The 8674-nt window shown below is 26.6% G+C and overlaps 1 long non-coding RNA gene across 1 annotated transcript; it reads left to right on the top strand.

Annotated features, from left to right (window-relative positions):
• The first annotated feature begins 1861 nt into the window (after positions 1-1861).
• Positions 1862-8150, top strand: LOC122269095 (uncharacterized). The gene is made up of 3 exons (XR_011638223.1): positions 1862-2147; positions 4365-4407; positions 6885-8150. It is a non-coding gene; the product is annotated as an uncharacterized lncRNA (long non-coding RNA).
• The last annotated feature ends 524 nt before the right edge of the window (positions 8151-8674 follow it).

Raw genomic sequence — 8674 nt, forward strand, 5'->3', positions numbered from 1 at the left:
AAAGGAACTCCTAGATCAAGTATTGGGACAAACTGGACTTCGTGGAGGACTTTTTGATGGAACTATCCCGAATTTACGCTACATGGAGAGGAAGACCATGAAATCCACCCCGGTTAGTTTGACGGCAAGGGGACTCTAACTCCGTATACTACAGAGGATATTTTACGTCAGCACTGTGGTCGATGGGAGCCAGGTGCTGAATTCGTATCGACTAATCAAGGCTGGGATTCGAACCCAGTTCACCTCATTGGGAGGCGAACTCTCTATCCCCTGAGCCACCACGGCTGTGCCTCTATAAATGATCAGTCAAGCAATCTTTGTATATATATACAGAATTAATTTTAGGAACTTTTTACGTGTTTTTTTTTCTTCTTAATATTCGCCAAATTGCAGAAAGTTGCACACCATGGAATTACTTTTTGGTCAGGAAGTGTTTAGTTCACCATTGCATTATGTAAAGTTGGATTTTACATTTCAACTCCTTTTCATTAAATATAAACTCTTAACTCAATGAAGGGAATCTTCGTCTTAAAATATTCAAAATTTAATTCCTTATTATGAAACTATTCAAAAACATAATTCTAATGATATATTCAAAATGAATAATTCTTGCAAATATATATTGGCATCTCTACAGATCAAGCACATAAAAAAGTAATTTTTTGGGTTTGACCTAAATTTCTGGACTCTATCAACAATAATGAACTCCTAATTGCATCATCAACGTTGCAATACGCATGGAAATTGGACTGTTTTTATAAGCATTATTTTTTTAATACTTCTTAAATACACCCTAACGTTTCTTTATTAATCTTTTTACAGAATTTCTTTCATCAATTCATCTTTTTACAGAATACATCTCAACACAGAATTTTTATCGTTTATAATTTTCCGAAATATTTTAATGAAAACAATAAAATAGAAATAAGCAAGTAAGTAACATGAATTATGCATAACCAATAATTGTAGCAGTACGAAAAGATAGAAACTATGTTAATAAAAGCCAATACCAAGAAAGAGTTTCCTTAAGATAGGGGTGATTAAGATAGATATAAGATACAATTTTAAGACTAAAACATATTATAAGACACATTAGTGTAATATAAATAAAACAAATAATAAGATGTAAAAATCTTTGAAAAATATTTATTTAATCAAACATGCGTATTTGAACTTATACTTATAACCTTCTCTATGCACAAATAAACATAGAAATGCTTAACTTTTATTAGGAATATATACTTTAGTTAAATTTTTCCAGAAATTTCAGCTCAGGTGTGGCATATTCAGTAATAAATAAAAACCTCGATTTTGGGCATAATGGATAATGAAAGTTTAAAAAAAATATTGCGACAATTAAAAATTAATTTTATTTTAATTACACAGTAAAGATACAGCAAAATTGTATGAGCAGCTTTCGCCAATGTTGATTTTTTTATTTCCATTTACCAAAGATATCTCTGTATTATAATTTAATTTAGCGATTTTTTGGATATAAAAGTAACACTTTTAATGTGTATTTGTTTTGTTATTTATTGCTAGATAATTTTGTTAATACCCAATTCGAAATATTTATCATGATTTTCGTTAATTGTTAAAAGACGTTTTTTTCCACAATTATATTAAGAGCTCTATATTTGTAAGAGACCACAAATTTCGTGATAAAAAGTGCTTCATGTTTAAGAAAACAAAAATGCAATATATTATATTGAAAAACAATGTATCCTATTTATGCACTTGCAGTATTTGTATAATTATGTCATTGAACTGTTTACCTACACCCCCTACTTTCTTATCAATGAGAAATAAATGAACCAGGACGGTCAAATAGCGGCTAGGTACATTTCCATTCACTAAAAATATAATTTGCGTGCCGAGGAGTGGAAACAGTCCAGATAAAAGTGACTGCATCTGGATATTTTTTTTAAATCATTTCCTTATTTTTGGAGAAAAAGTATCTAAGTCTTTGAGGAATACACAATCATGTCAAATTTTAAAGTTTTCATCCTAGTCTTGTTATCCCTGGGTGAGATTTTTGCAGCAATGCCAGCAAAAAATCTTTCAGAAACTGATGATCGCTATCTTTTGTTTCTTGTACATTGGCTCGAAAGAGTTGAGGAAATAATAGGAAGATTTTCAAGGCCCAGGTAAATCTACTCAGAATCTTTTTTTTTCAATTTGAAACCTTATCATTTAATTTGCAGCTTCATATATTTAATTTACATAATATGCTAATTATACCTTTTAATTTTTGAGCCTAATATCTTTGTATATGGGCAATTAATTTGGAAATATTTGGAAAATTAAAAAATGAAAATAAAATAATTCCGTATTTATTTATTTTATTTTCTATGTACAAATTGTCATTTGAAGATTAATTTCGATGAAAGTAAATTTTAATATAAAACATATTTATACCTGTTTGTACAAAATAGCATTTAAATTGTAAATTATATTGCACTATCTAGTACTATAATTAAAAATAAACTTGAATATGAAAGTTAATTGATGAAAAAAGATTAATAAAAAGATATTATCTCTAAAATCCGAATATTTTGATTATCTGAAGTAGGTCAAGTTCTTTAGATAATCGAGACTCTACTGTAAATAATTTTAATTTAAGGCTTCTTAAACTTCTTTCATTGAAGAGCGTCTTTTTACACTGAAATTCCTTGCGCGATCATACGTTTATAGAGATGCATGTAATATGTTATAATTATAAATATACACTGTAAGAATTTGATGAAATGTATTGCTTAAATTTGCAGTAGCTTTAATATGATAGCTTTAATTTGTTAAACTATATTATCGTCTTATTAAACTTAATTACGCAATGCTATGGTTCAGCAGCCAGATAGTAAACATTTCAATTTGAAACCCCACATAAGATAGTATAAACATATATAGTAAACATAAACATAAGATAGTAAACATAGTTCAATTTAACACCTCTATTAAAATTGCTGTAGTTTTGTTTGATATTGGGATTCAACTTGAATTGACATTTCTGTGAGTTTACTAAATGAAAGGTATTTTTCAATAGTAAAATTGAAATATTTCTATGCTATTTGACCAAAACAAACAATAGAATAGTAATACTTCAACACATAAAATTTAAACGAAATATATTTTGAGATCGCTTTTTAATATAAATTATAATTTCATTTTTAGCTGTAATAATACTTTTATTTACTTCAAGCAAAAATCAAAAGTTAAAATTTAACCCTTTAAATCTACATAAGTCATCACAAAGAAGCGAAATATCGCTTTTGATTTGAATGCTTATTAAAAATGATAATTCAAATATTTTTTTAATTCTTTTTTCTTAAGTTACATTGATTTAAAAATAATATCTTTGTTATGGTATATTTTAAATTTTTATTTTATTACTTATAGGTTTTTTACTTTTATTTCTCATGTTATGTGTTTTTTGTGTAAAATAATATTTGATTTGTTTATTGTTTTAATTGTATGAATTGCTATATAATTATAAATTATATTACTTACTTTAAAGGTATTGGTATCTATAAAGGTTCAATTATATTAAAAATTAGCAATTGAGTGTGAGAAATAAATGACAATACTTAAGTTCTTTTTTAATTACAGAATTTATGTAATTCATAAGAAACAGTTATTATAATTATAATGCTTAATTAGAAGTTTCAAAAAATTAAAATTTGCAGTATGTGCAGTATATTTATTAATAAGCATATTTTCTTTTTCTTTGTAGTAGAAACGGATCTCGAACATTTTTATTCATGTAATCAATGAAAACCTATACGGATGTAAGATACGATGCTTATTAGGAAATACTAAATACGTACAATGCTATGTGTGCTATAAAAAAGAAAAGTAGAAACGTATTGAAATTATAATTTTATATTATCTAATTCTTACATTTTAAAATTCGAAATTAAAAAGTATATTGAATTTCTCATTGTACGTAGAAAACTCTACAAGCATCGAAGCTTTTTTTTTCTAATTTTGCATAGAATAAATTTTGTACTTTGTATCGTAAAGTTGAAAATATATAAATCAAAGGACGTTTACTGCAGGAAATACTTAGTTTATGTTTCTTTATTTTATTTGTACACATATTAAATTCAAATTTGTAATTTTGTTTAAATAAGTTTTTAGAGCATATCATGGGTGAAGTTATAATGATAATTTTTTTAAAATGAATATTTAATTCATTTTAGAGTTAATATATTATAGAAACTCAATAGTTTTTTCGCAATGCAAGCTTTACTTTTACGATAAACAAACCATAGTCGATTTGGGGGGGATTTTTTAAAAAAATCTACTCTAAGTTCTATATAAAATTTTTCAAAAACAACGAAAATACAATAAAATTTTTATTTCAGATTTGGAAGAAGTATTCAAAGAGCTGCAGAAGGAAACGATCAGGTAGTTTACTTTATTAACCAGTATTGAAATTAAAACAAAGTATATTTTCATAATTTTAACTTGGTAAATCACACTTTGTTAAATAAATTAGAAACATAAAAAGCGTGTACAAGATCAAGATTTCGATAAAATAATGCAATAATTTTCTTTTAATAAATACTTTTATAAATCCTTATGAAAAGTATCATCAATGAATTAAATCAAAATTTTGAAAAATATTTTTGTTCAAAAGTTTTAGAAAGCGTGATAAAAATTGTTATGAAGAAGCATTAATAATGGATATTTAGAGTTTTAGTGTGAATTCTTTTATAGAGATTATTTTATTAATATAATAGCAAAATTTAAGAGCAAGATAAAGAATAATAAAACAAACACTTTTTTCCATAGTAGTTTTCATGCAAAACATGATAACTTAGCATTTGGAGAGAAAAAAAGCTTGACATATCATAATTTAAGTTTTCGTTTAACTACAATTGAAATATACTGCCTTTTAGATATTCCTTAATTTCCTATTTAAATATTTAGAAAGATCCAGAAAACACTCTGCGTATGGTCGAACATTTTCCTTATCTCCTGCTTTTAGTCTTAAAACCAGGTAGGTTCTGCATCTGGACTATTCAAATAAAAGAAAAAATAATTTGATTTAATCTTCTCTATGCTTTTAAGAGAATGTATTTTTGAAGAAAACTATTAAAATTTCAATAATAATTTAATTATTTATACGAATACTGTATAATAAATATAAAGGTAAAATTTTTTTAAAAAGGCATGTTAAACTGTTCCTTCAGAACAGTACTTTCTGAAATTTTTTTTTAGACATTAGTATGTCAGTTTTATAAAATGTTTAAAAATAATGTCATGTAGAGTTAATAGAGTTGTAGAGAAGTTTGAAAAATAAATAAGGAAAAGTGAATAAAATGGCTTCCTTTCTTCAAGATCGATTTCAGACGCGTAGGGAAAAAAAACCTAGAAGAAATTACAGCCCTACTTTGCATTAATTTGGGTTTTCAAGACAGGCAGGTTAATCAATTATAAGACAACGTTTGATAAATGAATTTGTTGTGAAAGAAATTACGTTATTCCTTTTTAACACGTTTAAAAAAACGAGTTAATATTTGTTATTGAAAGTAAAAAAAAAAAATTTTTTTTTTAATTATAATGAAAATTATACTTACTAGTAATGAAGTGAAAAGAAATTAGAGAGAAACGCGCTACTAGTTTAAATAAGGTATAACTTTTTGACAGAAAAGAATTGAAACAGAAATTAATTATTTATTGGTATCTAAAGAAATAGGAGAAATTTTCCGAAGTAGGAATGGTTAGGAGTTAAAAGAAATAAACAGAAATAGATAGGAAAACATTTATTATGTCTCTTTTTTCGCAACTGAACTTTATTTAAGCCATTTATGTATACAAATATTATACATAAAATCATTTCTGCATTTCTGTATTGAAAATTGACTACAAGAAAGTGGTAAAAATATATTTTCTATACAAAGATGAACCTTCTNTAAATGAATTTGTTGTGAAAGAAATTACGTTATTCCTTTTTAACACGTTTGAAAAAAAACGAGTTAATATTTGTTATTAAGAGTAAAAAAAATTTTTTTTTAATTATAATGAAAATTATACTTACTAGTAATGAAGTGAAAAGAAATTAGAGAGAAACGCGCTACTAGTTTAAATAAGGTATAATTTTTTAACAGAAAAAAATTGAAACAGAAATTAATTATTTATTGGTATCTAAAGAAATAGGAGAAATTTTCCAAAGTAGGAATGATTAGGAATTAAAAGAAATAAACAGAAATAGATAGGAAAACATTTATTACGTCTCTTTTTTTTTGCAATTGAACTTTATTTAAGCCATTTATGTATACAAATATTATACATAAAAATCATTTCTGTACTTCTGTATTGAAAATTGACTTCAAGACAGTAACAATATATTTTCTATACAAAGATGAACCTTTTCGTGGTTGAATCGTTGTCGAGAAGTATGAGTACTAATCCTTTCATCATATTAAATATGAAGTTATCAAAAAATTTGCTTCGTATTTCTAAAGACATTTGAACAAAATCTCATAGCGTCCTATGATTTTTGTTCACATAGTTTATTTCCAGCATTTTACTTAAGCATCTGATGATCATAACTCATGCTCTTATAGCTTATTATCTCTTTATTCAAATATAAACCTGCGCCTTTTTTAATATGCAATCTTTCAATTCTTTTAATGATAAATTTTTTGAAAGTGAAATTCTGAGTAAAACCCCTAAATAGATGATAACAAAAAATCCCATAATTTTTTGAATGATCTTTGTTTAAGAAAAGCCACCGAATTTCAATACAATAAAACTGTTATATGCAGTGGTGCCTAACTGTAAAAAGGTTTTATTTCTGGAAATAAGCTATTTGTTGAGAGTATTCATATGTAAATGCAGTGTATTTATTTTAACTAACTGCGAAATTTATTTTTTAGGTGAAGAATCGTATTCATTATGAAAAAATATTTCCTAAACGTAATCTCTAAAAAATCAAGATCAAAGGAGGGACTGAATAGTTGATGATGATTTGGATTAATTTCGAAAAGGAGAATTGGAAAAAGGATGGGTAAAGTAGTCTGTAGGAAAATGTTTATTTCCTAAAAGCACGAGTATTTCTCATTTGCAAACAGTGTACAGAAGTAGATTGCTTAAAGTGAAATGCAAGCTGGAATTGTGTAGCTTAAAAAAGAGCATTTCAGGACGTATTGAAAATGTTTACTTTTCAAAATCTACGTCATTTATTTTGACTCAAAACTTGTTTGGTATAGTATTGCAGGGGTCTTCAAACTTTTTAGCTTAACTATCACAATGAGACATATACTGATTCTTGATCTCAAGACCTAGCCAGCTAAGCCGATATAGTCGGGATTGGTCCCCCTCTACCCAAACTTAAACATTTAAAAAACATTGCTCAACTTGGATTTTTTAAGGAGCTTTGTTTATCTTTCCACCTGATTCATGGTAAGACTTCTTGACTCATTTAGCTACTAGTTAGCTCAGAGGTTTTCAACTTATAAAAGTCCGGGAGCCGCAATCAAAACCACCCATGGTGGACCACCATTTAGAAGTTCATATTCAAGATATTTTTCGAAGCTGGGCTACAATCGTGGTCAGCCCAATTTTCATGAAGTTAAAGTAAAAAAAAATAACTATCAGATAATGAATAAAACAGGAAGTGAGCACTCTAACACTTTTAATGGCATTTTCTTTAAAGAATAAATTCAAACGAAAATAATGTTACTTTGAGAACAAATGTGAATATTATTTTTAATTCAAATGTTTAAAATTTAAATGAAAGCTTATTCATATGTTTAAGTTTGAAACATTATCACGATAAACTGCGGTAAACTAGAAATCTGGCAGGCTTGCTCCGGTGGTCCTGATTAGTGATAATGACGGGCCGTACTTTGGAGACCCCTGATGTATTTAAAATGTCTGTTTATAAAAAAATATGCTATATTTTATGTGGATGCGCAAGTTGTGTGGCCAAGTATTTCTGGATTTATTGAAAATGTCTATTGATTGAAACATGCATAATTTATGCAAATGTGCAACCTATAGACGAAACATTTCAGGTTTCACTGATGATGGATAGAAGTTTAAATATCTAAGTGTAAGTCGTGGCAATATGTAACTGAAGTAAAACTGTACTGCTTGATTTTCTAAATGTTTATCTTGAATAAAGCAAGTTTACGAGGCAATGTGTGATTTTTTTACTTTCCGGTAGAACTTTTGTCTTAATAATGATAAAATACTAAAGAATGTTGAAATAAGGCTTTTTGCTTTTAGGTGCAGTTTCTTTAATTGGAATTTATGCATGATATTTCAAAAATGTTATTCTTAATTAAAGTGTTTGGTTTCAAAACCAGCTCGATTTCATTTAACATAAGAGATACAAAACAGCATTTAGTTAACCACTTATATTTAGGTGAAAAGTTTGGATGTTTTTTGGAAAGAGCTGTAATGTTTGGTTGTTGAGTTTTCCCTGATTAATATTTTGTTAAAATTAAATGAGATTATTATTATGTTAAAAATGATATTTTAAAAATGCCTTACCTTATTCATAAAAAAACTAAATTTAACATGAATTTAAAGCAGAAACTTTTGAATTCAAATTTTATAACAAAAGGGATTATATATTTCTTCTTTTGTAGTTTTAATATTTTATTTGTAATTCTTGAGGAAACCGATATTCTTTGGCGTTATGTATGATGTGGTTTAAGAG

This window comes from Parasteatoda tepidariorum, chromosome X1 (genome assembly GCF_043381705.1).
Source record: "Parasteatoda tepidariorum isolate YZ-2023 chromosome X1, CAS_Ptep_4.0, whole genome shotgun sequence".
NCBI classification, from domain to species: domain Eukaryota; kingdom Metazoa; phylum Arthropoda; class Arachnida; order Araneae; family Theridiidae; genus Parasteatoda; species Parasteatoda tepidariorum.